Source organism: Prionailurus viverrinus, chromosome C1, assembly GCF_022837055.1.
Source record: "Prionailurus viverrinus isolate Anna chromosome C1, UM_Priviv_1.0, whole genome shotgun sequence".
Lineage (NCBI taxonomy): Eukaryota > Metazoa > Chordata > Mammalia > Carnivora > Felidae > Prionailurus > Prionailurus viverrinus.
Genome location: NC_062568.1, coordinates 191,880,985 through 191,889,953, shown reverse-complemented (window position 1 = coordinate 191,889,953; position 8,969 = coordinate 191,880,985). Strand labels below are relative to the sequence as shown.

Here is an 8,969-nt window from a genome sequence, read left to right as displayed (position 1 = left end):
GTCAGCTGCTCATTGGTTGCATCTTCTGCATTAGTTCCTTTTGTACTCTTCGCCCATTCTCCTTGTCGTCAGTGCTCCCATCTGGTGATTACCTGAATCACCAGGCCGAATTCTAGAGGGAGCCCGCGGGTCAAGGGAGATCTTTGCCTCTAACCCTCTCTCCACTCAAGCCGAGCGAACAGAAGGAGGTGCTGTCTGAAGCTCTCTTCCTGATGGAGTGTCCCTTCATTTCTGCCTTGCAAGGACACTCCTGGGTGGGCTGTTGCAGCCATCCCTGTTTGTCATATAAACTTCAGTTACCGTGACGTCTCCTGGATCAAAGGTCCAGATGGTCAAGCATCTTGCACCGCAGCCTGGACCCACTGCAGACCGTTTTCTTGCTGTGTGCCCCACTCATAATGGGCAGCTTTACATGCTGTTGAGTAATTTTGAGTGGAGGCGGTTGGTGCAAGGCACAGAGACTTTTCTGTCTTTATGGGTGGCGTATTCCCCAATTCCCCATGCCACTGGACTCCGGAACCTTCTCCAAGGTGACAAGCCACTGAACGGGCATAGGCTTATCTCCCACCCACCGGACATGCATGTACCTTACTTAGTAAGGCACGTACAGTACTTTCTACTTCCTGATTAACGTATCGAGTCAGCGGGATGGCATCTTTGAGCTGATGTTTTAAAGCCCTGGGTGGTGAATTTCCATCTGGAAGCTTGATGGTACAGTCATCGGTCATGGGTAACCATTGCACCCCACATTCCTTGTCGACAATCACGGACACCAAGGCAACCGTCAAGTTTAGCAGCCATGGGGTCTACTTAAGATTTTGCATCCCGCACAACCACATAATTTGATTTTGATAATTTAGGACATTTCGATGCCACTGCATCTGGAGAGTCCCAGGACCCCATTTTTCACTGGTAATGAGGTCATCAGCACTCCCCAGGCAACCAACACCGAAGTCCCATTCTTGATGGGCTGTTTCTTGCAACCATTCCTGCGGCCAAGTGCTGGAACCTTCAGGGTTCATTTTGGGAAACGGCAGGAGAAATTTCAAGTGCAGGAGATCTGATTCAGGGAACTGCCTATAACGGTCTTAAAAGAGCGGGTGGGGTAAAAGGAGAAGATGAGGCAGCCTGAGGTCCTCCTATCACCCAGCTTCCAATGGGACTCAGGACCTCGCTTCCCGCTGGTTCCAGGGCATCCTGTGCAGCTGCCGATGCTGACCCCACAGCTGCCAGAGCCACCCCGCACGTGGAGAGAAGAGCCACAGAAGCAGGGACTTCCTCCTTTTGGATACACTGGACAAAAAGAGAGAAAGAACACCCAATGGTGTTTCTTCTCCTTGCACCTTCCAATTTTCTTGTGGGCCTCCCCTTGATCGCAGGCAACTGTGAGCCAGATGACAAGGTTAACCTGGCATCTGCAGGCTGCAGAGGTCCAGAGGACACAGGAGAGCAGGAATGGAGGGAAGAGAAACTTCAAATAGGCAAATGAGGTGCACAGTGCATAACAAAATGAGTGTATTTGAAAATCAGCTCTGCCACTTACCAGCTGTGTGACCTTGAGCAGGCACTTAACCTCTCTGAGAATCTGTTTCCCCATAAGTAAGCTGAGAGTTAGTAACATGGGCCTCCCAGGGTTCTTGCACGGGGATTACATGAGATCAGCTATATAAATACGCACCAGACAGGTATGCCTCGAAGATCCCATGGGTTTGGTTCCAGACCACTGCAATAAAGGAAATATTGCAATAAAGTGAGCCAAATGAATGTTCTCACTTCCCAGTGCATATACAATTATGCTTACACTACAGTGAAGTCTGTAGGGCGCAGGTACTTCTAAAAACCATGTACGTACCTTAATTAAACAATGCTTCATTGTTAAAAAATGCTAACCAACATCTGAACCAATCTTTTTCCTGGTGGAGGGTCCTGCCTCGATGTTGATGGCTGCGAACTGATCAGGGTGGGTGCTGCTGAAGGCTGGAGTGGCTGGAGCAAGTTCTTAAAATAAGACCACAATGAAGTTTGCCACATCGGTTGACTCTTCCTTTCAGGAATAATTTGTCTGTGACATAGGATGCTGTTTGATAGCATCTTTTACCCACAGTAGTACTCCTTTCAGAATTGGAGGCCATCCTCTCAAACCCTGCTGCTGCCTTATCAGCTAAGTTTATTTGATATTCTAAACCCCTTCTTGTCATTTCAACAATCTCCATGGTATCTTCACCAGGAGGAGATTCCATCTCGAGAAACCACTTTCCTTGCTCATCCGTAAGAAGCAACTCCTCATCTGTTCAAGTTGTATCAATGGGATCACAGCCATTCAGTCCCATCTTCAGGCTCCACTTCTCGTTCTAGTTCTCTTGCTGTTTCCACCCCATCTGCAGGTACTTCTTCCATTGAATTCTTGAACACCCCCCGCCCCCACAGTCATCCATGTGGGAATCAACTTCTTCCAAACTCCCGTTAGTGTTGATATTTTAACCTCTTCCCATGAATCATGGATGTCTTTGATGGCATGTAGAATGATGAATCCTTTCCAGAAGATTTTTAATTTACTTTTCCCAGATCTATCAGTGGAATCACTATCTATGGCAGTTACAGCCATATGAAATGTATTTCTTAAACAGTAACACTGGAAAGTCAAAATTACTCCTTGATCCATAAGCTGCAGAATGGATGTTGTGTAGGCAGGTATGAAAACAACATTAATCTCATACATCTGCATCAGAGCTCTTGGGTGACCAGGTATGTTGTCAATAAACAGTAATATCTTGAAGGGGGTCTTTTGTTCTGAGAAATTGGTCTCAACAGTGAGATTAAAATATTTAGCAAACCGTGTTGTAAACAGATGTACTGTCATGCAGGCTTTGTTGTTCCATTTATAGAACACAGGCAGATTAGATTTAGCATAATTCTTAAGGGCCCTAGGATGTTCAGAATGGTCAATGAGCATTGGCTTCAACTTAATGTCACCAGCTGCGTTAGCCCCTCACAAGAGAGTCAGCCTGTCCTCTGAAGTTTTGAAGCCAAGCACAGACTTCTCCTCTCCAGCTATGAAAGTCCTAGACGGTGTCTTCTTGCAATAGAAGACTGTTTTACCCACATTGAAAATCTGTTGTTTAATGTAGCCTCCTTCATCAGTTATCATAGCTGCATCTTCTGGAGAACTTGCGGTGGCTCCTACATCAGCACTTGATGCCTCACCTTGCACTTCATGCTATGGAGACGGCTTCTTTCCTTATACCTCATGAATCAACCTTTATCAGCTTTGAACTTTTCTTCTGCAGCTTCCTCTCCTCTCTCAGCCTTCACAGAATTGAAGAGAGTCAGAGCCTTGCTCTGGATTAGGCTATGGCTTAAGGGAATGTTGGGGCAGGTGTGATCTCCTCTCCAGACCACTCAAGCTTTCTCCATATCCGCAATAAGGCTGTTTTACTTTCTTATCGTTCACATGCTCACTGGAGTTGCACTTTTTAATTTCCTTCAAGAATTTTTCCTTTGCATTCACGACTTGACTGTTTGGAGAAAGAGGCCTATCTTCTGGCCATCTTGGCTTTCCACATGCCTTCGTCACTAAGCTTGGTCATTTCTAGCTTTTGATTTGAAGTGAGAGACCTGTGACCCTTCCTCTCACTTGAACATTTAGAGGTCATTGTAGGGTTATTAATGGGCCTAATTTAGATATTGCTGTATCTCAGGGACTAGCCAGGCCTGGGGAGAGGGAGAGAGAGAGAGGAATAGCCGGTCGGTGGAGCAGTCAGAACACAGCATTTATCGATTAAGTTCCTTGTCTTATGTGGGCACAGTTTGTACTCCTCCCCCACCCCCGCCCACTACAATGGTAACACCAAAGATTACTGATAAGAGATCACAATAAAAACATAACAGTAATGAAAAAGCTTTGAAATATTGTGAGATTACCAAAATGTGACACAGAGGCATGAAGTGCCCAAATGCTGCTGGAAAAATGGCACTAAAGACTCGTTTGACACAGGTTTGCCATAAACCTTCAATTTGCAAAAAAAAAACCCAAAAAAAAACACAAAAAAAAAACCAAACCAGTATCTGTGAAGCACAAAAAAGCGAAGCACAATAAAATGAGGTGTGCCTGCATTTTCCTCAATGACCTTGAATCAGTACCCAAGCCTCTCTGGGGCTCTGTTTTCTCATCTGTTAAATGAACAAGGTTGGACTCGCGGCTCCCAAAAGTCCTTCCAGATTTGATGAGCTGTATGGCTATGAATCACCCCTTAAATGAAGTGAACGGATTGGGACCAGCAGGAGGGGTAGAAGGAGGATCTGGCTGCTGGGAAGGAGCCCAGGGGAAGGGCTGAGGGGCGGGAAGGGGCTGTAATTGTGCCTGCGTGTTTTGGGCTGTGCACTTTGCTGGAGAGCGTGCTCAATTGACAAATAGATCATACTTCAGTGCCCTTACTGTGTCTTATAACTCTTGGCTAATCTCACCCTGGCAATGACAACTGTGGTCTCTATTCCCTTTGAGGTGCTCACTCTCAACACTATTCAGACAAGAGACTGCCTGGCATAGTGTTCTTTGCACCTTGTGGAAGACAAAGCAAAGCAGCCTCATATCAAAGCCATCGGGAAGAATGGGTTTGTAAACTCTAGAGCTTTCAGGGGCTCTGAGCTTTAAGAGTCTTCCTGTCTGGGCCAGAATCATGAGCTGAGGTCTGTGGGGGCTCAGGCTTAGGGTTGAGGCTGCGGCTTAGGCTGGTTGGGTGGTAAAGAGCCTCATGGCTAGTGTAATGCGGCTTGTGAGTCAAGCAGAGATGGGTTTGGGGTTCTGCTTTGCCACCTGCTGACTAATGTCATTTATCGACTTCTCTGAGACTCAGCTTTCTTATTTGCTAAACCTGAAAAGTGATAGCTACTGTTTGTGCTCATTCAGTAGCTCTTCCCTTGGTCTGGTAACTGGACCCCCTCCACCCTGTTTTAAAGGAGAGACTCATCACGGCTACTTAGACCACACAATTCTGATAGGATTGCCAGTCCCTGCCCTTACCCTATCCACTTGGATGAGAGTAGAAGGCCCAGGCTGGACCAATCACGTGATAGATTCAAAGAATGAGCAGATGACCAATCCGGTTCCTTTCTGGGATTGTATGGATGGATGTTGGGAGACCACAGCTTTCTCCTGAGTAGGATGGACGTGAGTTTGGAGCTGTCAGTGGTTCTGACTCTCACTCCTCTCCCTGCTTCCTCTTGTCCAGCCACAAAGGTAGAGAGTGGCCTCCACACAAAAAGAAGTTGAGGGGCACCTGGGTGGCTCAGCTGGTTAAGCATCCAACTCTTGATATAGACTCAGATCATGAACTTGCAGTTCTTCGTGGGGTTGAGCCGTGTCAGACTCTGCTCTGACAGTGCAAAGACTGCTTGGGATTCTCTCTCTCTCTCTCTCTCTCTCTCTCTGCTCTTCCCCTCTCTCAAAATAAATAAATAAACATTAAAAAATAAATAAACTTTAAAAAACAAGTCCAATAATCAGAAGGAGGGAAGAAGGGATGAATAGAGGGAGGGAGGGAGAAAGGGAGAGAGAGAGACATCCACTGACTCACCTGGACTTCTCTACCTGAAGCAAGTTAAGCCAGTTTGAGTTGAGTCTCCATAATTTCCAGAGAATTCCAGCCAACACACCTACTTCTTTGGTAGGTTGTTAAGATTACATGAGATCATTTAAGTAAAGGGCTTCAAACACATCCCAGTACATTCTCAGTGAACACTGGCTTTTGCTATTGTTGTTTTTCTAGTCATTTGTCTGTCTCATCCAACACTGGCTGGTGAGTCCCTGTGACACACAACCTTTGCACTTGGTGTTTCCTTTTTCCCACTCTTCCCAGCTCTTCGCATGGCCTCATCTCATCATTCAGGTCTCAGCACACACGTGCTCTCCCCGAGGGACTCCCCCTGGCTACCCATAGTTGACCTCCTCATCACTCTCTGGGGCACTTCTCACTATATCACCCTCATCTTAGGCTTCATGGCTCATTCATTGGTGGTGTGTCCATTGTCTGCCTCCCTTACCAGACTGAGCTCTCGGAGGGCAGGAACCACGTGAATCCTGTCACCTCCCTGTCCCCTGCGCTAAACACAATGCCTGACACATGCTAGGCCCTTACAACAGTCAGCCTCTGCTGTGTAACAAAATTCAGTGTTTAAAACAACAGCATTTTACTCTCACTCATGTCTTACAGATTAGCTGGAGGTCAGTTATGCTACATAGCGCTTGGGTAGATGGATGGCTTCAAGCTGCAGGTCCAGTGGGGCTGATCTGCTGGCTATATACTGGGCTCGGCCTGCTACGTGTATGGCTAAGCCAGTGTTCATGGAAACTCCGCAACAGCATGAACCAAACAAAACCTGGATCATACCAGCTGCTTGAACCTTTCCTCACCATGAACCAGGCAAGCTGCTCTCCCAACACCAGTGCCAGCCAGTCTGGGCCTCACCAAGCCCCACCATCCACAGAGACCCAAGCCACTGGGCTGTGTGGTGGCCTGTGGAGTGGCTGATGGGAGCTTCACTGTGGGGGGGCGGCCTGGGTCAGTGGGAGCACCCTCGGTCAGTGGGAGCACCAGAACCCAGAAGCCCCTTCAAGGAAAAGGAAGCACCCCTAAGCACTAAGCTCGCCTCCTCCACTTTGTCTGGAATGGGAAGAGGGAATCTGTCCAGGAGCTCATTTTCTGTTCAATTCAAAGTGAACCTTGCACCTTGATGGGCCATGCTTATTCTCTAAATGCCTTCTGCTCGAATAGAGCTGCAGGCAGGAATCCTGCCCTGACACCCCGCCTCCCACCCTACTGGATCCCCTGGAAGTAAGAGAAACCACTCCGCCCAGCCCCTCTCCCTCAGTCCTCCCTCCATCTCCACTCCACCCTCTTACCAATCCCTCCCACACTCTTCTCCCCACAGCTGTGCTCTCAGCTCCTCTAGCTTCTCGAATCTTCTCTCCCCTCACCCCCTCCTCCTCCAGATCTGTCTTGAGAACCAGCTGGCTGCTGTGCAAAGATAAAGATTTTTTTTTCTGAAAACTTGCCAGGAAAAGGCACTGGAGTGCCCCTGCCTTTGAATCAAACAACTCTTTCCAGGGCGACTGGCAAACTGATAACTTGGAAGGAGCCTAGGCCCGTCCGGGTTCTGGGTCCCCCTACTCCCATTTTACAGATGGGGAAACTGAGGGGGAGAAATCATGATAAATAACCACTAGCTTCTGAGCTTCTCTAGTCAGCTTGCAAAGGTCCCCACACCCAAAAGTGTCCCATACTTCCTGGGACTCTATGGGAACCCTGTGAGGCTGGCTGCACAGATCTTAATATCTTTCCAATTAACGGAGGCCCAGAGAGAGGGGAACCGACTAGTCCAGGGTCCAAGCCAAAGCAAGAGGCAGAGTTTCAACAAGAGTCAGCCCCCCTGTTATTTTCCCCTCGTTTACACTTCCCCTGGCCTAAGAGACAGAGAGGAGACAGGAAACCATAGCGGGCCTGCTTCCAATCAGTGGGCATCCCCTCTGTGCCCGCTTCACCACCCACCCCTGCCCGGTCACTGTGATCATCTGCCTTCTCCATCCCTGGGCACAGAGTGCCACTGGGAAAGCTGCACACTGTCGAGGCAGTTCAGTGCCCACGCACGCGGTAGGGTGTGGAGAGCATGGCTGGATGATTTGGTGTCTGATAAATGTGCAGGTGGTGGGGGTAGCCTGGGCTGGCGGGAGCCCAAGGGCTGAGAAAGCCTTTTCATGAAAAGTAAAATGCATCGAACCCTTCCTCCTACTCGCGCCCTCTCTCTCTGGAGTGGGAAGCCTGCCCGGGAACGCCATCATTTTCTGTTCATCTCTAAGCTGAGCAGCCTCTGCTGACGCCAGCATCACCCCTCCCTCCAGTGTCTCTCCCTGCTCTGCTCTCCCTTCCTTCACCCTCGCAGACCATCCCGGACCTCTGCCCTTCCTGGTCCCCAACCTGCTGGCCCCTCGCTTGCCGCTGGTCACTTGGGCTCCTCCAACATTGGGGAAACGGAGGCCAGGAGGAACACACTCCCATTCACCTTACCTACTTATTCTCAGCCATCTCGGGCAGAGGAGCCCTGCCCTCATGGAAGGCTGCCCTCGTGGGGGTCATCTCTAGACCCCCATCTGTCAGGGGTGCCTGCAGGGGCCTGGCTACCTCCAGCATTCTGCCCCTCTCCCTTTCTCTTCCTTTTCTTCAGTTCTTCCTATCCAGTGGCCCAGTGACCCAAAGCTTCCCCATGTACGTACACGCTGCCTACACCTTTCCAAACATTATTGGCCTGGAAACAGATCTTGTGAACGCTCCTGGCTTCAAGCTACTTCTCTCTTCTCATCAGCAACATTCTCATCAATGTTGTCTGAAAACCACTTCCTGCCTCTCATTTCATCCCACACTGTCCAGCTGCCTGGAAAAGCCATGCCACACACCTGCTTCAGCTGAAAACTCCACCTTGATCTTCAAGGTCCACTCGGATGTTTCCTCTTCTAAAATGCTGCAGTAGGTGCTGTCCTCAAATGTCTACTCCCCTCTTCTTCTTTGCCTGTGGGCTTTCTCTGGCATCACAGCATCCAACGGAGGAGACTACATCCCACTGAGGGGTGAGGGGCATCGAGGGGCAGTGGATAAAAGCTCCGGCCTCCCAACAACCAGGAGGTCCTGAGCGATCTGCACGAAGCTCCTCGAAGGTCCTCAGTGGGGCTGAGCCTGCCACCCACAGAAGCAAACATCCTGAAATGCTCCCTTTGTGGATTCTTTTCCCTCTTTGGGTCATTCTTTGAGCTTCCTCACTGGGGTCCCTGAATCAGCCCCAAATGAACCACTGGAACTCGAGCCCTTGTCTTGGGTCTGCTTTGGGCACCCACTCTCAGGTATCTTCATCATCTACCCCTTCCCAAGGGAGTTAAGTGCTCTGATGTCCATTCAGACATTTCTCATGACAGTCTCCCTCTG

General features: G+C 49.1%; 1 pseudogene; it reads right to left on the bottom strand.

The window, feature by feature from the left end:
- Positions 1-1,875: 1,875 nt before the first annotated feature.
- On the bottom strand, positions 1,876-3,653 carry LOC125171777 (tigger transposable element-derived protein 1-like; annotated as a pseudogene).
- Between the last annotated feature and the right edge of the window lie 5,316 nt (positions 3,654-8,969).